Source organism: Pristis pectinata, chromosome 26, assembly GCF_009764475.1.
Source record: "Pristis pectinata isolate sPriPec2 chromosome 26, sPriPec2.1.pri, whole genome shotgun sequence".
Taxonomy (NCBI): Eukaryota; Metazoa; Chordata; class Chondrichthyes; order Rhinopristiformes; family Pristidae; genus Pristis; species Pristis pectinata.
Genome location: NC_067430.1, coordinates 25,640,866 through 25,667,038, shown reverse-complemented (window position 1 = coordinate 25,667,038; position 26,173 = coordinate 25,640,866). Strand labels below are relative to the sequence as shown.

The window sequence follows — 26,173 nt, the reverse complement described above, 5'->3', positions numbered from 1 at the left end:
TGCTGGGCCTCTGGCGAACTCCATACTGCAACGTGTGGGGAAGGCCATGTAAGGGTCCTTCATTCCTCCAGCGTTGAAGACATATTGCTTGATTCTATCAGACTGTCAGGGAAGACCTTATTACTATATCTTTGCTCTGCCCATTTTGGGAGCATAGAGAGGCCTTGTACCCACCTACATCACAAATAAGTTCATGGATAATAAACATCACCAAGGTTTCCCATGCCAATTATCTGGAAGGAAGGTTATATTTTTAAAATACTTTGAGTGGGGGATGGGGTGGGGGGAAGAAGCCTAGTAACATGGTTTATTTTAGATCCATCCCAGCACTGTATTCCTTTCGTGTGGGTATGAACCAGCCCACAAGTCGCACTTGTGTTGTAAGTTCGACTGAAGGCCACATCTGGGCTATAAAGAAGGGAATTTACTCACAACTTGTAAACAGTGCTGGGGATTCATTCAATCTGAGTTAACAAAACAACATTCACTGTATATATTAAGCAAAGCAGTCAGTATGCTATGTACAGGCCTGGATTTTAAGCTTTTTTTAATGAACTATTTTAAATTTGCTCTATTATAGCACTGTGCTATGGCCTCTGGATAAGCACAAGGTAAAACAAAATATTTAGAGCACGAGTAACACGATGATGCTGGAGGAACTCAGCAGGCCAGGCAGCATCCGTGGAGAAAAGCAGGTGGTCAGCATTTTGGGTCAGGACCCTTCAGGACTAAAGATAGGAAAAGGGGAAGCCCAATATATAGGAGGGAAAAGCAGAGCAGTGATAGGTGGATAAAAGAGGGGAGGCGGGGTGGGCACCAGGTGGTGAGAGGTAGATGCAGGTAAGAGATGGTGATAGGCAGGTGCAGGGGAAGAGGGGAGAGCAGATCCACTGGGGATGAGTCAAAGGTAAGGAGGAAAAAAAGTAGTATAAAAGAGAGGCTAGGAAAGGGAAGAAAAGAGGTGGTGGGGGGGGTGGGGTTGGAGGGATTCTCCCACTTTAAGTAATCCCCAGACCCACCCCTCACACACACATTTGAGCTTCCCCTTTTCCTATCTTCAGTCCTGAAGAAGACTCCTGACCTGAAACATTGACCACCTGCTTTTCTCCACAGATGCTTCCTGGCAGCCTGCTGAGTTCCTCCAGCATCATCATGTTTTTCATTTAGATATTCCAGCATCTGTAGTCCTTTGTTTCTCTACAGCATGAGTAACACTGGCATCATTTTTGTTTTTGAAAATGTCTGTGAATTTTATGTAATAACTTGCACATATTCATATAATGCCTTTAATACAAGATGCCCTGAGGCATTTAGAGTCATAGTCATACAGCAAGGGAATGGGGTCTTCGGCCCAACTGATCCATGCCGACCAAGACGGCCATCCAAGCTAGTCCCATTTGCCTGTGTTTGTCCCATATCCCTCTAAACCTTTCCTCTTCATGTACCTCTCCAACTGTCTTTTAAAAGTTGTTATTGTATCTTGAGTTGTTATTTCTCGGTGTCATCAGGCTAAACTTAACAAAATCCATTCAAGTAAATATTAGGACAAATGGTTCATTAGAGGAGTAGATTTTAAGCAGCATCTTAAGGAAAGAGTGTGAGCTTTAGTGAGGGAATCGCAGAAGACCTAGACAATTGAAGACAGCTCATTTTCAGTACACCCTCAATTGAGGATGACTTTATTCAAATTAACTCTTCAGAGTTCTGAGGTGGCTGAGCAGTCCCATGTGGGATCAATAGACTCTGCCAGAAGTGGAAAAGGTGGTGCTTCACACAACAGGTGGATGTGTTGTTTCTGATGTACATTAGAGAATTCAGTGCCTCTCCTCGAAGAGATTTAAGATGCTCATTGCCTTCCCAGATTATCATGCTCCATTTTGATCTGGTGGGGACCAGAGATTGGTTAATTGATGTGAATATTAATTTTTTTAAAGGATATTTTGAGGATATCCTTGGCACTTCCCATCAGGCCTCCTGGAAATTATTGCTGTACCAAGGCTTGCAGCAGAGTGCATGTTTTGGAAGTCTAGTGTCGGGTTTGCCAATGCAGCCTGCCAACCAGAACTGGTTGAAAAGAGAAGATATTTCTATTAATCACACGTACGTCAAAACACACAGTGAAATGCATCTTTTGCGTAGAGTGTTCTGGGGGCAGCCTGCAAGTGTCACCACACTTGCGGCGCCAACGTAGCACGCCCACAACTTCCTAACCCGTACGTCTTTGGAATGTGGGAGGAAACTGGCACACCCGGAGGGAACCCACGCAGACACGGGGAGAACGTACAAACTCCTTACAGACAACAGCTGGAATTGAACCCGGGTCACTGGCGCTGTAATAGTGTTAAGCTAACAGCTACACTACCGTGCCTGTTGAGCATGATCATGGTCTTAATGCTGAGGTTTTATGCACAGTAGGGTAGGGATCACTGCTGCTTGGTCTTTTTGCCAAAGCACTGTACAATTGTAGCAGGATTTGCTGTTGTGCTCCACCTTGGTTGTAATAAACACTAACATTCCATTTACCGTAATTACTTGCTGCATCTGCATGCTAACTTTGTACAAGAACACGCAGATCTTAGTATCATGTTTTATTAACATATCACAAATCTCCTCTTCTGCTCTTCCTGCCATTGTGAATAAACTTATTTTCTTTCATTGCCTGCTCTCGACACTATTTACAGACATTCCCAACTCTTACTTTGCCTTTATTTGTCAGCAAATTTTAATAGAAATTTTGTCATAGGACAATAAAAGTCATTAATATAGATTGCAGAGTACTGAACCCCAAGGCATCCTGCTAATCATAGATTTCTAATGTGAAAATGACCTGTTTATCCTTTGTTTTCAGTTACTCAATCATCTATCCATAATATTGTTATCCTCAAATCATGAGCTCTGCTGTTGTTTTTAGAACACTACAGCACAGTACAGACCCTTCAGCCCACAATGTTGTGCTGACATTTTACCCTCCAAGATCTACCTATCTAACCCTTCCCTCCCACATAGCCCCCTGTTTTTCTATCATTCATGTGTCTATCTAAGAGTCTCTTAAATGTCCCTAATGTATCAGCCCCCACAGCCTCTGCAGGCAGTGTGTTTCATGCACCCACCACTGTGTAAAAAAAAACTTACCCCGACCTTCTTCCAATCACCTTAAAATTATGTCCCCTCGTGTTAGCCATTATCGCACTGGGAAAAAGTCTCTGACTGTCCACTCGATCTATGCCTCTTATCATCATGTACACCTCTATCAAGTCCCCTCTTATCCTCTCTGTGTTATGCACTCTTTGAATGCTTTTGGAACTCCAAACACATTACATCCATTGGCTCACCTTCATCTATCCTGCTAGTTGCCTTCTCAGTGAACTCTCAAAAATTGTATTTTATAAGTGTTTCCTCTGCCTGAACACATTGATCTTATGTAATTGCTCCTACCTCACTCAATGATTCCACAGAGTCTGTGCTGACTATCAAGCAGCCAGTTATGCTCATCTCATTATGATCTCCCCACATTCCAATCAATTTCCCCCTGATTCTACCACTTGCCTATAAACTAGGGTCATTTTAGAGACAAATTAGCCTTCCAACCTGCAGGTCTTGGGACATGAGAGGAAACTAGAGCTTAGAGAGAGAATCCAGGCAGTCAAAGAGAACATGCAAACTCCACACAGATGATACTCGAGGTCTGGCTCAAACTTCAATAGCTGTGAGGTGGCAACTCTGCTTGCTGCTCCACTGTGCCACCCAGTAGTTGATGGGGAAGAAATAAAAAGAACTAAGGACAGATCCACGAGGGACTCTAGGAGTACTTGTTTGAGAAGAAAGGAAGGCCTTTGCAGATGATTCAGTCATTCATCTGAAGAAACAGGGATAGGGTTAGGCAAGCAGAAAAAGAACTTTATTTTAGCTATGGTGTTTAGAAACTCCCTTTTCAGCAGATGCTTTCTGGGGAGCTAGATTTCTTGTGGTTAGATGTGCAACAATTATCTGATGGTGGTTTCGGTGACTAGCTCAAATACTGATGTTTCATTATTGGAAAGGTATTGTTTAACTTGTGGTTTTCTAGATAATTTGTTGAATAGCACCCCCTTATGAGGTTAATTTATACAAAGCTAATTTTGTTTGGTTTTTCCTCACCCATCTTGCATCCTAACTATGTCCCATTCTTATCTTTGTCTGTGGCTACTGAATCTCCTGGAACAGCGTATCTTGACCCACAGTTTGCTTTGGAGCTGTCCTTAGCTCCCTATTTCTACCGCAATGTATAACAGTATTTCAGTCTGTGAAGTACTGTTGTTGAAACTAATCTACAAGTGTTAATATTCCTGACCTTGGTTTAATAGTTTCTTTCTGTGACTTTTTCATACAACAAAATGAAAACAATTAACCCTCAGCCTAGAAGGTAGATAAGACTTTCAATTATTTAAGTTAATGAAGAGAAGTGTCATAATGCAAAAGACAAAATTACTGCACATTAAGAGGCATTGTGCATTTCAATTTCTCCTCAGTGTGGATCAACAGTTAAGCAAGGGCTGTAAAATTGTGCTGGGAGAACAGCAGCCCATCCCAGAACTCTGGCCAGGAGCGTGGCTTGCAGGGATGATGATCGGGCTCGTGCGATGGGCAGTGGATGGCAGGATTGATTTTAAAAATGCGATAAACCACTACCCAGATATTTGGGAGCTGATCGGATATTTAAAAGCTGGATTACAAAATTAGAATTGCCTACTCTCTTCCCCCTCCACCTTCCTTCCCCTTCAATTTCTTCATTCTTCTTCCCTCTCTCCCTAGTTTGTCTGTTGAGTTGAATATAATGGATTCCAGTGTTTTTTTCAAGAAGTTCACTTGACTGGATCTATTAACATCTTCCTTCTAAGCAATGTATTATGCCTTCAACTGACTTCTCAATAAGCTGCTTAACTGGTATTTGATGAAGGCAAATTAACTGCAATTTTGTAAGTAAACTATATCTCATAGATAATTAATAATTGGTTTCATTCATAGAATCAAGAAGCCATTCTGAATGGATGAACTTTGCATATCTGTCTACCATTTTAAAATTCTCTTTCCATAAAATTTACGATGAGAGTATACACCATTTCTAAGTCAAATGGAGCTTGAAGTTCAACTTTAATTGAAACTCAAAACTGCTGGTGCTGAAAATCTGAAACAAGCAATGCTGGAAGCTCGCAACAGATCAGGCAGCATTTCCTCCCCTTCATTCCCTCCTCTTCTCCCTGTCCCACCTTCTCTCAGCAAGAGAAGTGATTAATGTTTCAGGTTGAAGTTCTGATGAAGGGTCTTCAACCTAAAACATTAACTCAGTTTCTCTTTTCCCAATTGCTGCTTGACCTGAGTTTCCAACACTTCTATTTATTAATAGTTTGTGGTTCCTGAAAAGGCAGAAAAATATAGCAGATGGCACTTTTCTAAGGTGGCACTAGCAGGTCTGGAAACCAATTACAAACTCCATTCCATTATTTTGAATGGAGGATTTGTGGGGACGGGGGTGGGTGCGGAATGAAGCTTGAATAGTTTTCATACTAAATGCAATCCTGTAACAACTATGTCAGTATTTCAAGCACTGAGCCACCTGTTTTAGGAAATTTATAGCTGGAGGTGTTATGAATAGCTGATCTGTGGAAAGTAGAATAGGACTTTGTAGAAAATGGCAAGATTAATATTGAATGTCTGGGTGTGTCTTTTTTTTTAGTTAATATCTGCCTTGCCCATACAGACTAGGTCTGTTTAAAAAGGTGACTGAGGTAGCTTGCTTCACGTGTCAAAATGGTTGGTTCTGTTTGATTAATCCTTAAATTTGCAGTTTTAGAATTTGTGCATAGAATTCATTCACTTCTAAGTGAACTAAAAATGTTTATTCATTGAGTTTGTTTTTTGTTGAAGGATTGTATTACAGATCAGATGTTAAATCCCCTTGACAAGGTTTGAATACAAGGCATTCCCTGCTATTTTGGCTGAGACGCTGTAACTTTCCAAAGGAATTAAATAAAAGAATTTTCATGTATGATAAGAAACCTCTAGCAATCATCTCAGTTGCAACGGCTAATTTGAGCACAACAATATCACGCATGCTGCAATGAAATGAAAGTCCAGACTATTGTGATGTTACTTGAAGGGTAAATTTTTCATAAAACTCAAGGTTAGATATTTTGTTTCACTTGTGCCTTTTTAAAAAATATGAGCCAGTAAACGTGCAAAATCATTTGAATGGGCACTTGATTCTTATGACCAGTTCCTCAAAGACAAAAGTTTACTATTCATATCCTCAAGTGCATTTTTAGTTTCTTTGAAATTGTGCTACTTTTTAAAACATTTGATCGATTAATTGGAGTATTTGAAATAGTATCATCTGGCATATCAAGAAACCTCCACTAAAGCTGAAGGACTTGGCAACGTCAGTTGATATTATGTAATTGTAAGCAGTGAACCGTTTAGCCTCCAACGCCTTTTCTGCTACTCAGTAAGACCATGACTGATCATTTACTTCATTAACTCCATATCCCTTGATTTTTCTTAACATTAAAAAAAAACTTATCTATCTCTGCCTTGAATATACTTGACAACCCATCTGCAATACCATAGCCCCCTTGGGTAGAGGATTCCAAAGATTCAGTATTCCCTAGGTAAAGTTCTGAATAACTGACCCTTTATTTTGAGATTGACTTCTGGCTTTAGACAACCCAGCCAGGGGAAATATCATTCCTGTTTCAATCCTGCCAAGCCCCAAAAGAATTTTATGTCAGTTAAATTGGTCGTCATTCTTCTAAATTCTATAGTGCGTAGACCCAATCTGTTTGATCTCTCCCTTGTAGGACAATCCACCAATCCTGAAATGGAAGTTAGTGAACCTTCACTGCACTCCCTCTCACACAGATATACGCTTCCTTGGGTAGGGAGACCAGATTTACACACAGTATTCTAGAGTGGGCACTTGTAATTTTAATAAGACATCTTTACACAAATATTCTTATAATAATAACCAACATACTATTTGTCTTGCTGATTTCTTGCATGTTAACTTGCAGTGATATGTGTACAAGAACATGCAGATCCTTCTGAATACCAATGCCTTTTAGTCTTGCCATTTAAAAATACTCCAGTTTTCCACCTTTTATACCAAACTGGATGAACTCTGATCGTCGTGTTCATTATCTCCTCAAGCCTCTCCCTCTTCGCAGCCCGTAATGCCACCCGGTTTTGTTTCATTAGCAAATTCTTATATATTACAGTTAATCCTTTCATTCAAAGCAATAGGCTTGCACCCAGCACAGCATTGATCATAGCCTCCTAAACCAAAAATGGTCGATATATTCATGCCATTTTGTCTGTTAACTTGTCTTCAGTCCATGCCAGTATATTACTCCCAGTTCTGTGCACTTTAATTGTTTAAGGTCTTGCAAGTTAGCAGTGATGGCATGCAGCCTTATTGAAAGCCTTTTGAAGCTCCAGGTACCCCACATTAACGCATTTTGTCAAACATGATTTCACTTTCATAAATTCAAATTGACTTCGCCCAATATTTTTATTTTCCAAGTTCTCGGTTACCACTTAATAGTGCAGGCAACCCCTTCTTTACAGAGTGGTTCCATTCCTAGAACACAGTCTGTATCATGACTTTCAGCAACATGAACCCCCTTTTTCTATTGAATCCCATGTTATGAACATGTGTTCCTAGAGGATGCTTTTTATCTCATTAACCCATTATATTGATGATGACAAAATGATCTATTATTTAATAGCTGATGCCAACATTAGGCTCTGGATAAGGCTCGTGCAAAACAAGCAAAGTTTGCCAGTCTACGCACTCAATGCTGTGGGGCAATAAAATTTGGATATGACATCATGGCATCAATTGGGTTAGCAGTTACAGCCGAGTCCCACCTTTGCCTTACCCTCTCCAATCCAAGGACGTGAACATTAGTCTCAAAGTGCAGCGTTGCTGTGCTCTTCATCTGCAAGGCATTTTGTCTGATGTGCAAGACTCGTGGTTTATGAAAGGGCTTAGGAAGTGGCTATAATCAAGGTGAGGAATGAGATTTGAGGATCGATGTTCATGGGAGAAAAGGGATGTAGGAGTTCAGTGGGGTAATGGGTGGAAGTGGAGTAAAGGTGGAGGATTTATTTTAAGGAGCTGGTGTAAGAGTTGTCTGTGGCTGCTTCTACTCCCCACAATGCAGTGTGTCAGAGAAAATGCCTTCCAGCTGAAGAGTGGGGTAGCGCTGAACTCTGAGAAGTCTGTTCACATGTCCTTGGACTGGAGAGGGTGTGACAGAGGAGGGACTCACCTGTGACTGCCAACCTAGTCGGTGTGACTTCGAATCCAAATCTTATTGTCCCAAAGCATTGAGTGACTAAAAATTAAAATTTGCTGTTTCTTTTGCAATTAGTGTTTATTTTTTCCCACAAATTCTATAAGAGCTAATTTTATTCCATGTATCAACTTTTCAGGTAGTGATTGGTGAATTCCTTAAAGCGAAATTATCATGACCTGAACAGCCGTAACAATGGTCTCCTGTAGTAGGAAAAATGCTGTAATCTGTTGTCAAGGCAACTGGTTTATGGTTTTCTGTTTTCTCTCTCCCTCCCTCCTTTGTTAAATAGTGAAGTTGCATTTGTTATCTTCCAATCTGTGCAAACCATCACATTTTAGTAGAGGATCAGGTTAGCTTCCATCTCATTTGTTACCACCTACAAACTTGAGGTTGCTGTTATCAGGTCCTGGGGATTTATCACATTCAGGACCATTAATTTCTTTTTTTTAACCAATGCTCATGGCTTTGAAATCATTCACCGCAGATCTGTATTTTTACAATATTTCTAGTGCCTTCTGTAAAAATGATCACAAAATACTTGTTGGGGGGGGGGGGTGGGTGTTGGCCCTTGTTACTTCTTAGCACCACCCAAGCAGTTCCTACTAAATGCTCTGACCCAAGATCTTTTCTCTTTCTCTAACTCATTTATTAATATCAGGACTATCCTGTGTGATTTTTCTATTTTGCTCATTTCTTCTGAAAGAAGTGTATCCAGAATTGATCAATTCCAGCCTTGGTTACTTTGCATCCACGTCTCTGTTTTAACTATTAGAAGTACCCATTTGTCCTGTTAATCCTGCTAATATCTTCATCTGAATGCTGAAGCATTCAAACAAGCAAACAAGTCACCATTTTGGCTTTGTACTGTATTTCCCTGCTGTCTGTATTTGGAGAGGTGCTTGTATGTTTGCATGCTTTGTCCCTACCTGACAGACTCTGGTTATCAGTTGTCATTTGCTATTTTGCCTTGATGCTTTGTCCTTTCTCTTTTAACTGTCTAAAATTTCCCCTTGTCAGAGCTCCCCCAACTAAAAAAAAATTATTTACAGGCCTGGTGATTTGATCCACTATCCTCCTACCTATACTATTTACACTGCATGCATTTTCATTACCTTGGCTTTCTGTACCACAGTTCTCTGGTCAGTTTGCTCATCCATCCTGTATCCATGTTCTCGCCTACATAGAGAATCATATAAGAGCATCATGCTTGTTGGACAAGAGCAAGGGCTGAAGCTTCTGCAGTGCTACATTCCATACCCCTGTACCAAATTCACTGGTGTTCACACCCTCCTGGCCCTCTTTATTAAACAATCTTCTATTTCTGAAACCATGACATCGCAGAAGCCTCTCAAATTAAAGATGTCTTCAACTGGGAAAACTGATGCAGTATTTAAGGTTTACTCTGCAATGCAGTAAAATAGCTGTAAACAAATTTCATCAGTTGCAAACAATTTAATCTTGAGCAACCAAACCTAGACGTCAGAATCTTACTCGATTGCATTTGTTTACCAGCAAGTCACAGAAGTCCTGAAAACCATATTAAATCAAACTGATGAATATTAGTCTTTAAAAACTACCATCTTAACAATCTTGTTTAAGGGCTATTTGGGTGGAAGGAAAAACTCTTGGCTTGCATGAGCAGAAACAGTCAAAACACGCTGTCAGTTAATCCATAAAGTAGAATGAATTTCCTTGGCATATCTCCAAAGGAGCTTTTTGTATAATTATAGGAACAAATTGCAAGTCTTATCATGTATTCTGTTATCTGCACCCAAGTTAAAAGTGCCAAGCAATGAGAGCATCTTGATTGACACAAGAAATGTCTTACAGCTTGGCTATTTTGTGACTTGCTGGTAAACAAATGCAATTAAGAAAGATTCTGACATCTAGGTTTGGTTGCTCAAGATTAAGTAGTTTGCAATTGATGAAATTTGATTACAGCAATTTTGCTGTTGCCACTGGAACTAAAAAAATTTACATTAGTATCATGAAACAAGTTACAACATATGGAGAATAGTACTTTGGAAGAAAAAGCTAACTGCAGCCTTGAACAAAGTTGAATATGGAGAAGGCAGTTAAAGGAAATGAGTGGAGAGCTTTGAACGAGAGCTGAAGATTCAAACACCGGTGCTGTGTGGCAAAAGTCAGAACACTGGAAACCATTTGCTGTCCTGGCCAAATTTAAACAACATCCAAAAACACTTTGTGGTTCATGGGAATGTGTGTGCCCCTCCGTTGCAATTCATACATTCCAAAAATATGTATACTTGGAGAAAGTCCTTCAATAGTAGTTGCATGCTTTGAGAAGTACTTAGATTTCATAGTCAAATAAATTAAATATTTAATGTCCCTTGCACAAAATTTAAACAATTTTTATTAAGGTTCTGAATTCAAATCAATGTAAATTAGAAATTAGACCTTAATACAAATCCCAGGCTTTGCATTCCTTGACATGACAACTTCTCTAATACTAAAGGGAGAACCAGCAGATATGTATTTAGATATGGGTACCACAGATGATGTTCTTAAAATTAGAACACATAGGATTGAGGGTAATTTTCAGGTTGGAAGATTGACTAATTGGGCATTTCAGGGATCCATTTGGAGGCCCCATCTGTTTGCCATCTATATCAATGATTTGGTTGAACTTAATAATCCCAAGTTTGCTGACGAAGGGATGCCAAGTGAAGTTGAAGAGGATGCAGAGGACTTCGGGGACATATAGACAGACTAAGTAAATGAGTATGTCTATGAGATATGGAAAAGTGTGATGTGATTCAAACAGTATTGAAGTCACTTGAAGTTAATGCAAGTACAGCAAACAATATGTTGGCCTTAATTGCGGGAGGAATTGAATAAGAAAAGGGATATCTTGTTGCAATTATATAGGGTCCTGGTTAGACTACACCTGGAATATTGTGTACAGGTCTGATCCCTCTAAGGAAGGATATACTTGCAATAGACAGAGTGCATTGAACATTCCCCAGCTTGATTCCTTGGATAGTATATTTCTTGTATTAGAAGAGATTAAGCAGTATAGGCTTACACTCTCCTGAGCTCGAAGAATAACAGATGATCTAATTAAAACATGGAAAGTTAAAACTAGGCTTTACAGGGTAGATGCAGAGTTGATTTTTCCTTTGGTCAGATGTCACAGACTTAAAATAAGGGGCTGACTGTTCAGGAAAGAGATGAGAAGAAATTTCATCACACTGATGGTAGTGAATCTTCAGAAAATTCCCTATCCAGAAGGAGCATGAAAACTCAGTTGTTGGATGTATTGAAGACATTAATTTTTTTCATGTTAAGGGAATTGAAGAATGTAGGGTTAGTGCAGGAGAGTGCTATTGAGCCAAACGATTAGTCGTGCTTGCTCAGCCATTCAAAACAATCGTAGGGCTGGGTTGAGGTTTAAGCTGTTGAATGGTGATGTCTATCACTTGGGTTGTGCAAGTACTGTATTGAACGGAGTACAGTAAAACACCAATAATCCGGCAGTTGCAGACTTTAGTGCCAGACCAGCAGATTTTCTGGACCTTTCGATGTAATTCCCATTAACAGTTCACACTAGTTTGAAGGGAGTGCAGGAAGTGGGGCCCCCACAGGAGTGTGGGAATTGGCATCCAGTGAACCAAGTGCTGAACAATCTGGATTTCTGAACAATGGAATAGTAAATTAAGAGTTTGATTGTAGAAAATTAAGCATGTATATTTATGTTGGAAGATGTACAGAGGTGTTTATTTCTGAACTACTTAGAATAGTTTGGAAGCAGTGAAAAACTGGTATTCCCCAGGGTCTGATTCCTGAGAAGCCAGCTTGCAAACTTCAGACTGATCTACCTGCATTGTATTGCATACAAGTGGCATTATTGTGCGGATCCTTGCAGATGTTGCGAATTTAGGAATGAGCAACTGCTTTCAATTTTGTAAACAAGATAAATCTTTGGGTTTTGTCATAACCATATGCCAGAGAAGCAGTCGGGCGTGATTTTGGGGTAGCTTTATTGATTTTTTTTTTGCAAACGAATGGCTTTTTTCCCTCACCAGAATAATACTTCAGTGCAAATGATTTTGCAGTACAATTAACTGGAGAATTTTATCCTTTATGAAGAATGCTACTAATAAGCTCAGAATATGTAGGTAGTAATTTCATCTTAGTTTGTTTTTAATATCTTGAAGTAGAAGAACATATGTTCACTTTAGCTTTGATCTTGTAATTATTGTGATTTCTGCACTATTAGATCATAAAATCCTGTGCCACAGAAGGATATTTCATTTTTGGTTCCTTGCCAGATTATTTGAAATTTGTTCTGATCTTTTATTATCAGTCTGCAAAAATTTCCCATTCGAGTCTACAGTGGCATGCAAAAGTTTGGGCACCCCGGTCAAAATTTCTGTTACTGTGAATAGCTAAGTGAGTAAAAGATGACCTGATTTCCAAAAGGCATAAAGTTAAAGATGACACATTTCTTTAATATCTTAAGCAAGATTACTTATTTCCATCTTTTACAGTTTCAAAATAACAAAAAAGGAAAAGGGCCCAAAACAAAAGTTTGGGCACCCTGCATGGTCAGTACTTAGTAACACCCCCTTTGGCAAGTATCACAGCTTGTAAACGCTTTCTGTAGCTAGCTAAGAGTCTTTCCATTCTTGTTTGGGGGATTTTCGCCCATTCTTCCTTGCAAAAAGCTTCTAGTTCTGTGAGATTCTTGGGCCGTCTTGCATGCACTGCTCTTTTGAGGTCTATCCACAGATTTTTGATGATGTTTAGGTCAGGGGACTGTGAGGGCCATGGCAAAACCTTCAGCTTGTGCCTCTTGAGGTAGTTCGTTTGGATTTTGAGGTGTGTTTAGGATTGTTATCCTGTTGTAGAAGCCATCCTCTTTACATCTTCAGCTTTTTTACAGACGGTGTGATGTTTGCTTCCAGAATTTGCTGGTAGTTAATTGATTTCATTCTTCCCTCTACCAATGAAATGTTCCCTATGCCACTTACTGCAACACAAGCCCAAAGCATGATCGATCCACCCCCGTGCTTAACAGTTGGAGAGGTGTTCTTTTCATGAAATTTTGCACCCTTTTTTCTCCAAACATACCTTTGCTCATTGCAGCCAAAAAGTTCTATTTTAACTTCATCGGTCCACAGGACTTGTTTCCAAAATGCCTCAGGCTTGTTTAGATGTTCCTTTGCAGACTTCTGATGCTGAATTTTGTGGTGAGGACACAGGAAAGGTTTTTTTCTGATGACTCTTCCATGAAGGTCATATTTGTGCAGGTGTCACTACACAGTAGAACAGTGCTCTACCACTCCAGACTCTGCTAAATCTTCTTGAAGGTCTTTTGCAGTCAAACGGGGATTTTGATTTGCCTTTCTCGCAATCCTATGAGCAGTTCTGTCGGAAAGTTTTCTTGGTCTTCCAGACCTCAACTTGACCTCCACCGTTCCTGTTAACTGCATTTCTTAATTACATTACGAACTGAGGAAACGGCTACCTGAAAATGCTTTGCTATCTTCTTATAGCCTTCTGTTTTGTGGGCATAATTTATTTTAATTTTCAGAGTGCTAGGCAGCTGCTTAGAGGAGCCCATGGCTGTTGGGGCAAGGTTTGAGGAGTCGGTATTTATAAAGTTTTGAAATTTGCATCACCTGGCCTTTCCTAACGATGATTGTGAACAAGCCATAGCCCAAACAAGCTAGTGAAGGCCTGAGACCTTGGTAGAAGTTATTTGAGTGCTCAAATCTCTTGAGGTGCCCAAACTTTTGCATGGTGCTCCTTTGCTTTTTTCACTCTAAAATTGTACAAAACAAAAATAATACACTCATCTTGCTTAAAATGTTGAAAAGAATGTTTCATCTTTAACTTTGACTTTTGGAGATCAGTTCATCTTCTACTCAACTATTCACAGTAACACAAATTTTGACCAGGGGTGCCCAAACTTTTGCATGCCACTGTATATTGTTTTTTTCCCTCAAGTTGCTACTGATAGTTCTGCTATCCTTCCCAGCAGTGCATTCCAGATCATAACTTGTTAATTTTCAAATACCTTCTAGTTCTGTAGTTGAAATCTATCCCTTTTGGTTAATGACTTATGCCAGTAGGTAACCCACGTAATTTTCAAGACCTATTAAATCTCTCCTTTCTGACCACCAAAATCAATCTCAATTCCTCTAGATGTGGCACAGAACTGAAGCTCATTCCTAGCATCACTCCAATGAATGTTCAATGTGATTCTGAGGCCTTGACACCCTTGTTAGGTGTGGTGCCCAGAAACACTAAAAAATTCTAAGACCTTGTCAACGATTTTATAAAGGTTTAGAATTTATTTGGTTTTGTACTTTGCCTCAAATTCTGAAACAAATTCCTGTTTTCTATTCTCTAGTTTAATTTTAAATGGCTAATTCTGGTACTTGTCTTGCTCTACATTGCCCCTTATTGTCTTTTTTTTTAATGTTTTGCATGTGACTAGACAAAAGAAAATATCTGCTTTTGAAATGTAGAACTGAAGTAGGTTCTCTTGGCTTTGGCTCAGTGGTAACACTCTTCCTTCAGGGTCTCAGAGCCATGAGTTAAAGTTCCTCTGTCAAAATTTGCACAATTTTTAAAGTATTACCGAAGTAATCAATCTTAAAGATGCTGTACTGGGATTAGACATTAGGCTCAATTTGTACCGTATAAAAGATTCCATAACTCAATTCAACAAGCATGGGACTTTGGGTATTTTACCCTGGAGTAACACCATATAAAGCAGATCTGGTCAATAATTTCATTGCCATTTGTGGGTCCTTTTGCAAATGAAATCCTACTATTTTTTCCTCTATAATGGTGGTGACTATTTTTCAAAAGTATGTACTTCCTGTTTAAAAAGCTTTGCAATACACAGGTTATGAAAGGTACTGTTTGGTTTGAGTTTAGTTTTTTGTAGATTATATCATTTTTTTTGTATTACAAGTTGCAGTCCACTACATAAAGCTCGATTGCTATTAGCCATCATGACATTTTGAAAAGTCAGATCATATAACACGGCACACCAATACACCTTTTATTTTGGAATGTGTGTGAATTTTTTTCCCCATCAATCTTCAATCCCTTTACACTCCTATAAACCAATCAAAAATTAAGCAGTTTTTCCATGAATGAGCTAATTTTCTTAACTTCAAATCTTGCCAAATTCAGATTCACAAAGGTTTTGTCGTTAGGTACCAAGAAACAAGGTTTTCTGCTCATTATTTATCATAACTTTTCATGCATTTGCAGATGGTGATTTTGCAGCTGAATGATATTACACTCCATTGGAAAATATTAACTTTTGTTTCCCCCCCCCCCCCCCCATTTCTGCCAGGCTTGAGTAACAGAAAACTGTTGCCATTTCTATGAATGCTTTAAAAGCAACAGAAGTGTTGAATCTATGGTCATGAGACCTCCACAGATTCTGACAAGGAATTCTCTGTTTCTGCTTTTATCCCTTTACAGGTTTGGCTTCAAACTTTGATTTGAATGGTTTTGGTGTAATTATTGCTCCCTTTTCTACCCTTTGTGAAAGGTGATGCTTGCAAGAATGTGGCTTTTCAGATCATAGCCAACCACAAATTTTGGTCACATGTAAACTTCCCATGAGGAGTAAAGTTCTGGCTTCTTTTCTTCCTTGCCCCCACCCTACCCTGGCCCATTCCAGAGTATAAGAATGCTACACTTACTGTTGTCCAATTGTGCCGCCTCTCACTTTGAACTCCCCAAGGGTAAGGACTAAATGTAATACTTTCATGTCTGTTACCTGAACCATTGAGTTTGGCAAAATGCTTAGGAGATTAGGTAAAGTAAAAAAAAATAACATACTTGGCTTATTTATGAAGTGCAAGTGGAAGGGGCACGATAAATCTTGCATGTTATGATGTTTTCAGTAGAATACCATCATGGGCACGTAAGAATCACTAGTCAGGTTTTTAATTTAAATTTGTTCTAATTTCTGATGCATTTAAATTCTATATAGCCTTATGGTTAATTGCTTTTGAACTGCATAATCAGTACATTTTATGCACAAGTTTCAGTCATACAACATAGTGCCAAGAGTTTGATTTTTATTTGGTCTGTTTGAATTTGATGTAGATCAGTTGAGCCGAAAGGTTGAGTTCAATAAAGGCAATGTGTCACATTTGTTATGTGCCAAAACTCTGTAGAGTAATGAGAAGCAGGAAATGTTCTTCAGCGTGACTGCAATGATGCTGAGCAGCTGTAGTCTTATAAATCCAATTGTATCTGATCTGAACTTGCATTGCAAACTGTTGTGTAGATTTTCTTTCATGTGTATTTTGGGAAGAGAATTCAATCTTTTTCAAAGGCTTTGTGTTAAATATATACAAAGGTTTTGTGAAATCTTTAAGTGGGTACAGTTTTAAATGGCATTGGGGTTTTTGACCATTATGGGAAATGCAGATTAGAAACCAGGTTCACCAAAGAAAATATTACATCTCAAATTGAGTATTTAATTTAAGACGCATTGCAGAGAGGTCTTGGTCTTCAGTACAGTTTTCCTCAATCAACCAGAGGTTTTGCTGACACATTGAAGGTGATGGTAAATTTCATCGTCAATGTCCTCTATCGGTGAGCAGTGGTTCCCAAGATTTGGGAAGTGGTCCATGTTTTCCAGGGTCCTGCTGTCAACTTTTAATGTCGAAGGACAGCGTGGTGCAGCAAGGGTCCATCCTTTTTTGGTGAAATGGTTGACAGTGGATTGCAGCTCCTCAGTATGCACAAATGCAAACATAATCTGCATATTGCAGCTCAACTACTGAGGCTCAGGTAACCTTGGATCTGGAGTGAATTTGCTGCAGGTTGAACAGTTTCTGATTAGTTCTGAGGATTGCTCCATCCCCTGTGGGGAAATTTGCTCCAGGTGGAGATGCATCATTACAGCTAGAGTGTTGGTCTATTGGGCAGCAGTGACCTCTGCACTCCTTTATGCTTCTGAGGCCCCTACCATCTACAGCAGGCCTCGCAAGGCACTGGAAAAATACCATCAATACAATCTCCTCAAAATCCTCTTAATTGGAAGCATAAGTGAATCAATGTGAATATCCTCTTCAGGCCACTTTCCCCAGTATTGAGGCTCTAATTGCACCGGCATGGGCAGACCGTGTCATTTGCTTGCCAGCCATAGACTCCTGAAACAGGCACTCTATTCTGAGCTCTGTTATGAGAAGAGATTACCTGATGGACAGAGGGAAATATTCAAGGATGTGCTCAAACCCTCATAAAAATGAAATGGCCCCAATGACTTCTGCAAATTTCTGACCCATGACTGCTCAATGTGGGGAAAGATCATGCAAGATGGTATCAAGAATCTCAAGGCCATGCATTGGGAGCCCTGTGAGAGATAGTGGACCACCTCACAGGCTACCAACCTGTGAAGTGTGCCATGACTGCCCCATCTGTAGGAGACTGCAGATCTCATATTGGCTGCCTTAGTCATCTCAGAATCCACAAATCAGAGTGGAAGTAAATCGTCCTCAATCTTGAACATTGCAGAGTTCAGTAATCCTGACAATAATTGTGAGGGGATATTGCAGTTCTACTGTAGTAGCATATATTAGATTTTAACCCATGCCCTTGGTCATCATCACTTTGGAGTAACTAAATGTCTACTTGAATAAGGCTTCTAAGTGATTGACATGTACTAGATACTGTTGCTGATCTGCAATACTGGGGAAAGTTTTTAGTGAACACCAGACATACCTTGCACAGGAGATCAGAACAGTTTTTTGTTTCTGCTTCCCCTTGGAACTGGTCAAAGTACTGCAATATAAGTGTAGAAGTCATATATCCCATTTTGTAGACCTGCAAGATCATTGAAGTATGGATCTGAAAGCCAAAACTGGTAAGAAAATTGACAAAGTATGAAACCTCAGTACAAATTAGATGTGTAGATCATTGACTGTTACCTTTACTAAATCACAACTACTGCCATCCATCCTTCTGTTCCATTGGCTTGATATTCATGTATAATGTGGCAAGTAATGTTAGTTTTTGATAGTGGTACAGTCTACCAAGAAAACTAATTTGGTTCCACAAAATCCATCTATTTGATTTTGAGAACATGTTTGATTTGAGCTGCAGATAGTCATAGAGTACCACAACACAGAAACAGGCCCTTTGGCCCATCTAGACAATGCCAGCTAGTCCCATCTACCTGCACCCGGACCATATCCCTCCAAACCCCTTCCATCCATGTACTTATCCAAACCTCTCAAATGTTACAATTGAACCCACTTCTGCTGGAAGCTCATTCCACACTTGCACGACCTTCTGGGTGAAGAAGTTCCCCCTCAGATTCCCCTTGTATTTTTCCCCTTTCACCCTAAACCTATATCTTCTAGTTCCAGTCTCACCCAGCCTTAAAAGAAAAAGCCTGTATGCATTCACCCTGTTGATCCCCCTCATAATTTTGTATACATCTATAAGATCTTCCCTCATTCTCCTGTGCTGCAGGGAATAAAGTCCTAACTTATTCAACCTTTCCCTATAAGTCAGGTCCTCAAGTTCCAGCAACATCCTTGTAAATTTTCTCTGCACTCTTTCAAGCTTATTGATATCTTTCCTGTAGGTAGGTGACCAGAACTGCACACAATAGTCCAAATTCAGCCTCACCAACATCTTGTACAACTTCAACATAACATCCCAACTCCTGGACTCAATGCCCTGATTTATGAAGGCCAGAGTGCCAAAAGCTCTCTTTACAACCCTATGTATCTGTAACACCACTTTCAAGGAACTATGGATCTGTATTCCCAGGTCCCTTCATTCTACCGCAGACCTCAGAGCCCTACCGTTCACTGGTTTGTCCTCCCAAAGTGCATCACCTCACTCTTGTCTGCATCAAATTCCATCTGCCATTTTTCAGCCCATTTTCCTAGCTGGTCAAGATCACGCTGCAAGCTTTGATGGCCTTCCTCACTATCCACTATGCCCCCGATCTTGGTGTCATCCACAAATTTGCTGATCCAATTTACCACATTATCATCTAAGTCATTAATGTAGATGATAAACAACAACTGACCCAGCACCGATCCCTGCAGCACACCACGAGTTACAGGCCTCCAGTCAGGCTACCACTCTCTTGCTTCTCCCGCTAAGCCTGTGTTGAATCCAGTCGGCTACTTCATCCTGAATGCCAAGCGACTTAATCTTCTGAAGCAGCCTCCCATGCGGGATTTTGTCAAAGGTCTTTCTAAAGTCCATGGAGACAACATCCACTGCTTTTCCCTCATTGACCTTCTTGGTAACTTCTTCGATATTGGTTAGACATGACCTACCATGCACAAAGCCATGTTGACTTTCCCCAATCAGGCCCTGTCTATCCAAATACTTAGATATCCTGTCCCTTAGAATACTTTCCAATAATTTACCCATGAGTGACTTCAAACTCACCAGCCTATAATTTCCCAGATTATTCTCAGAGCCTTTCTTGAACAACGGAACAACATTAGCTATGCTCCAGTCCTCTGGCACCTCACCCGTGGCTACGGGAGTTTTAAATATCTCTGCCTGGGCCCCTGCAATTTCTGCACTAGTCTCCCACAAGGTCAGAGAGGACACCTTGTCTGGCCCTGGGGATTTATGCACCTTCATTTGCCTCAAGACAGCCAGCACCACCTCTTCTGTTATCTGGCTACAGTCCATGATCTCAGTACTCTTGCCTCAGTTCTGTGGTCTGTGTCTGTCTCCAGAGTAAATATGGATGCAAAAAATTCATTTAAGATCTCCTCCCATCTCTCTTTTGGCTCCGTGCATAGATTACCATGTTGATCTTCAAGAGCCTCAAGTTTGTCCCTTGCTACCATTTTGCTCTTAATGTAGCTATGGAAACCCTTGGGATTCTCTTTCACTCTCTGTGCCAGAGCAACCTTGTGTTCTCTTTTTGCTCTCCTGATTTCTCTCTCAAGTGTTTTCTTGCATTTCTTATACTCTAGCACCTCATTTGATCCTAGCCGCCTATACCTGATATGCACTGCCTCCTTTTTCTTTACTAGGGCCTCAGTATCCCTCGATAACTAAGGTTCCCTAAACCTGTCAGCCTTACCTTTTATTTATTAGATATCCAACATTTCAATTTTTCTTTACTAGTCTCAGCGTGCGCGCGTCTCAGTTGATTAGATTTCAGTTTTAAGTTGAAATATAAGACAGTTTTTGCAGTGTAAATTCAAAGAAGCTGTGATGTATTTTGTTTCTGATGTGCAGGTTTACAAAACTTCCTAATTATTTCTGAGATGCAGTCTGCTTTTAAGGTAACTGAGGCAGCCAGTCTGAACATAGCACAGACTCGCAAATGAATAACAGATTGATCTTTCTGTTGTTGTGGGTTTGAGAGGAATAATGGGAAAACATTTTTTAAAAAATGCAGTTGCTGGAAATTCAAAATAAAACCAAATGCTGGAAGCAAGGTCAACCTGCACCTTGCTATTATCAATGCATAAAAACACAGACTGGGTGATCACTTTGTGGTGCACCTGTGTTCAGTCTGCAGGAGTGACTCCAAGCATCTGGTTGCCATTTTGTTTCACCATTCCATTCCCACTGTGACCTTTCCATTTGCACCATTGGAATGTAGCCCAACACAAGCTTGAGGAACGACACGTCCATCTGGGAAAATTAAGGACTCTTAGCAAATTCTAACTTAAGGCAACATTTTCTGTCAGCATCAGAACTGGCCAGTTTTGCCTGTCGTCATTTTGGCTCTGTTTTTCCTTTTTATATTATCTAGCCTGCTGGGCATGTCCGACAGCCTTTCTATTTACAATGCATTACATAATAAAGAAGCTGAACATGCTTATAACTGCCCCCATTAACCCTTCAAGAGAGCTTCTTATTGTTCTACCTATCCTCCCTCCCACCCACAGATGCAGGCTGATCTTATTGTTTCTGACATTGTTTTACTAAAACAGTAATGGTAGCCAGGGTACTGTGTTGCACTCCAGAACCATGTCATTGGTTCTTTTAGATTTAAGCTATTATCTAAAAGTGTGCAAATGATTACAGCAACATTAATTACATATATGGAGTCTGGACTGTGACTTGAACCTACGAGTCTCTTACTGATTCCCCAAATCTGACATGACGTGAGAAGTTTAATAAGAAAAGAATACCAGATGAGAACTGTTTTGAATCCACAAATGGAGACACAACTGACTCCATCTTGATACAGAGTCTTAGAACATAGAACAGTACAGCACAGTACGGGCCCTTCAGCCCACGATGGTGTGCCGACCTATATAAACCTACTCCACAATCAATCTAGCCCTTCCCTCCTACGCAGCCTATAACCCTCCATTTTTCTTACATCCACGTGCCTATCTAATGGTCTCTTAAATGTCCCTATTGTATCAGCCTCCATCACCACCCTGGCAGTGCATTCCAGGCACCCACCACTGTTTTTTTAAAACAAAACCCTACCTTTGACATCTCCCCTAAACTTTTCTCCACTCACCTTAAACATATGCCCTCTGGTATTCGCCATTGCCACCCTGGGGAAAAGGTGCTAGGTGTCCACTCTACCTATATCCCTCATAATCTTATACACCTCTATCAAGTTGCCTCTCATCGTCTGTCATTCCAAAGTGAAAAGCCCTAGCTTGCTCAACCTTTCCTCAAAAGACATGTTTTCTAATCCAGGCAGCATCCGAGTAAATCACCTCTGCACCCCCTAAAGCTTCCACATCCTTCCTATAATGAGGTGACCAGAACTAAATACAATACTCTGAGTGGTCTAACCAGAGTTTTATAGAGCCGCAACATTACCTCGCAGGTCTTGAACTCAATCCCTCGACTAAAGGCCAGCACACCATACACCTTAACCACCCTATCGACTTGCACGACAACTTTGAGGGATCCATGAACTTGGACCACAAGATCCCTCTTCCTTCACACCGGTAAGAATCCTGACATTAACTTTGTACTCTGCCTTCAGGTTTGATCTTCCGAAGTGTTTCACTTCACACTTTTCTGGATTGAATTCCATTTGCCACTTCTCCAGCTCTACATTCAGTCTATATCCTCTTGTGAGCTACAGCAATCTTCTGCACTATCCACAACACCACCAGCCTTCATGTCATCTGCAAACTTAGTAACCCACCCTTCCACTTCCTCCTCCTCCAAGTCATTTATAAAAATCACCAAGAGTAGGGGTCCCAGAACAGATCCTGTGGAACACCCCCAGTCATCAACCTCCAGGCAGAATAGGCTCCATCTGCTACCACCCTCTGCCTTCTGTGGGCAAGCTAATTCCAAATCTATGTAACCAAGTTTCTATGGATCCCATGCCTCACAACTTTCTGGATGAGCCTACCTTGGAGAACCTTGTCAAATGCTTTAGTAAAGTCCATATACATCACATACACTGCTCTACCTCCATCAATTTGTTTTGTCATCTCAAAAGTCAATTAGGCTCTTGAGCCCCTCACAAAAGCCATGCTGACTATCCCTAATAAGACTATGCTTCTCCAAATTCTTGTAAATCCTATCCCTAAGAATCCTCTCCAGTAGTTTGCCCACCACTGATGTAAGACTCACTGGTCTGTAATTCCCAGGATTATCCCTATTACCTTTCTTGAACATGGGAACAACATTTGCCAATCCTCTGGTAGGACACAAAGATCATTGTCAATGCCTCAGCAATCTCTTCCCTCGCTGCCCATAGAAACCTGGGGTATATCCTGTCTGGCCCCGGGGACTTGCCTATCCTTGTGTTTTTCAGAAGCTCCAACACTGCCTCTTCCTTAACCTCAACATGCTCCAGCACATTAGCCTGTTCTATGCTGATCTCATATTTGTCTAAGTCCCTTTTCCCTGGTGAACACTGACGCAAAATATTCATTTAAGGACCTCCCCTACCTCCTCCGCCTTCATTACATGTTCCCCCTTTATCCCTAAGCAGTCCTACTCTCACCCTAGTCACCTTCCTGTTCTTCACGTGTAGAACACCTTGGGTTTTCCTTAATCCTACTGGCCAAGGCCTTCTCATGTCCTCTTAAGCTCCTTCCTGGCTACCTTATAACTCCCAAGAGACCTGTCTTATTTTTGCTTCCTAAACCTTGTGTATGGTTCCTCCTTCCACTTGACTAAATGTTCCACTTCTCTCGTCAGCTATGGTTCCTTCACCCTACTATCAGTGGGACAAACCTATCCAGAACCCCCATGCAAGTGTTCCCTAAACAACCTCCACATTTCTGTGCATTTCCCTGAAAACGTCTGTTCCCAATTTATGCTCCCAAATTACTGCCTAATACCATTGTAATTAGCCCTCCCCCAATGAAATACTTTCCCATATTGTCTGCTCCTGTTGTCCATTGCAATATTAAAGGTCAGGGAGTTGTGGTCACCATCTGTGAAATGCTCACCCACCAAGAAGTCTGTCACCTGACCAGGTTCATTGCCTCGTACTAGATTCAGTATGGCCTCTCCTCTAGTCAGCCTGTCCACATACTGTGCCTTCCTGAACACCTAACAAATTCTGCCCCATCTCCTCTTGCACTAAAGAGTTGTCAGTCAATATTAGGGAAGTTGAAGTCACCCATGACAACAACCCTGTTATTTCTGCACCTTTCCTAAATCTGCCTACTTACCTGCTCAGTGTCCCAATTTGCTATTTAGGGGGGTGGGAGGGGTGGAGCTACAGAATAGTCCCAATACAGTGATTGCTCATTAAACACGTTCCAACCCATCCAACTGCCTGCATTTATGCCCTATCCACTGCCTATCGTTCCTCAGTCTCTCTGCACCTTGCATCTACCTTTACACCTACTGCTTCGTCTGACCTAACACTCTGGTTCTCATCCCCCTGCCAACCTAGTTTAAACCTCCCCAACGGCTCCAGCAAACCTGCCTGTAAGGACATTGGTCCCCCTCGCGTTCAGGTGTAACCTGTCCCTTTTGTACAGGTCACGCCTTCCCCAGAAGAGATCCCAATGATCTACAAATCTGAAACTCTGTCCCCTGCATCAACTCTTCAGCCATGCATTCGTCTGCCTTATCTTCCTGTTCTTGCTCTCACTGGCATGTGGCACAGGCAGCAATCCAGAGATTACTACCCTTGAGGTTCTGCTTTTTAGCTTCCTTCCTAACTCCCTATACTCACTCTTCAGGACCTCATCCCTTTTCCTAGCTGTCATTGGTACCAATGGGTACTAACCTCTGGCTGCTCACCCTCCCCCTTAAGAATGCTGTGGACTCGATCCAAGATGTCTCTGACCTCGGCACCTGGGAGACAACATACCATCCGGGAGTCTCGTTCTCGGCTACAGAATCTCGATCTTGACTGGAAATGTCAACTATCCCTCTGCCTCCACAGATGCTGCCTGACCTGCTGTGTTCCTCTAGCAGTTTGGTTTTCTTTTTGCTTTAAATCCACAAATTTTCTTGCCTTTTGATCAAACCAGCATTGGTGAATATTTAGCAGGTATTTTAGTGACTAGAACAACAAAAATCTGTAGCTGCTGGAAATCCAAAGTGTACAGACTGTTGGAAGAACAAGCAGCATCCTTGAAGAAAGAATCAGTTGACGTTTCAGATTGAGGATCGTTCATCAGAACTAGAAAAGTGAGAAAATAAGCATGGTTTAATTTGCAGAGAGGGGGAAAAGTGGAGAGAACAGTTTATAGGGTAGAATACAAAGATAAGGTAATATTTTAAAAACTGCTATTTAGAGGAACAGTGGGAATTTGGTGCAAGTCCAAAGATCCTTGAAGGTGGCAGCGCAAGTAGATAATGTGGTTAAGAAGGCTTATGGGATACTGGCCTTCATTAATCAGAGCACTGAGTATAAGCACAGGAAAGTTGTGCTCCAACTTGATAAAAATACTGGTCAGACCTCAGCTGGAATACTGTGTGCAGTCCTGGTCACCACACTAGGAAGGATGTGATAGTGCTGGAGAGAATGCAGAGGATATTCACCAGGATGTTGCCTGGGATAGTGTTTTCATTATGAGGAGACTGGAAGGGCGAGGTCTGCTCTTCCTAGAGCAGAGGAGATTAAGATGGGACATTATTGTGCTATATAAAATTAAGTGGGGTTTAGATAGGGTAGATTGCAGGAATCTTTTCCCCTTTATCAGAGTTGAATAAAATTAGAAGAAATAGATTTGGGGTAAGAGGTAAATTGGTTAAACAGATAGAAAACCAAAAGTTGATGTAGATTGTTAGGCTGTAACCAGTGGGGTACCACAGACATCCATGCTTGGGCCTCAGATATTCACAATCTATAATCAGTGATTTGGCTGAGAGAACCAGATGTCATAAATTTTCCAAGTTTGCTGGTGATATGAAACTGGATGGTATTGCAAGTACAGAGGAGAATGTAAAGAGACTTCAAGGGGACGTGGGCAAGACATGCAAATGGAATATGATGTAGAAAAAAGCAGGTTGTTCATTTTGTTGCGCATCATAGAAAAACAGCAAATTTGTTAAATGGTGAGAGATTGGACAATGCTGATGTTCTAAGTTACCTAAGTGCACTTGTATACAAGTTGTAGAAGGCCAACGTGCAAGTCATTAAGAGGGCAAATTATATGTTTAGTCTTAATTTGATGAGGATTTGTATTTGAATGTTGGAGTAAGAAAGTCATATTGCGAGTGTATAGGCCTTTCAGACTATCTGGAGTACTGTATAGAGTTATAGAATGCTGTATAAAACTGCAGCAAAGACTCATTACAATGTTCCAGGGATGGCAGCTTTGCTTTGCAAGGAGAGATTGAGTAGACTGAACTATATCCTATTATCCTCTTAAGGGTGTTCAGTGATTTCCTCCATTGTAGATTCTAGCATTTTTTCTATTACTGACAGTCAGTAGTTCCCT

At 40.7% G+C, this 26,173-nt stretch overlaps 1 protein-coding gene across 1 annotated transcript in view; it reads left to right on the top strand.

Annotated features, from left to right (window-relative positions):
- The window catches only part of clstn1 (calsyntenin 1), a 71,591-nt gene that overhangs the window by 5,703 nt on the left and 39,715 nt on the right, over positions 1–26,173 (top strand).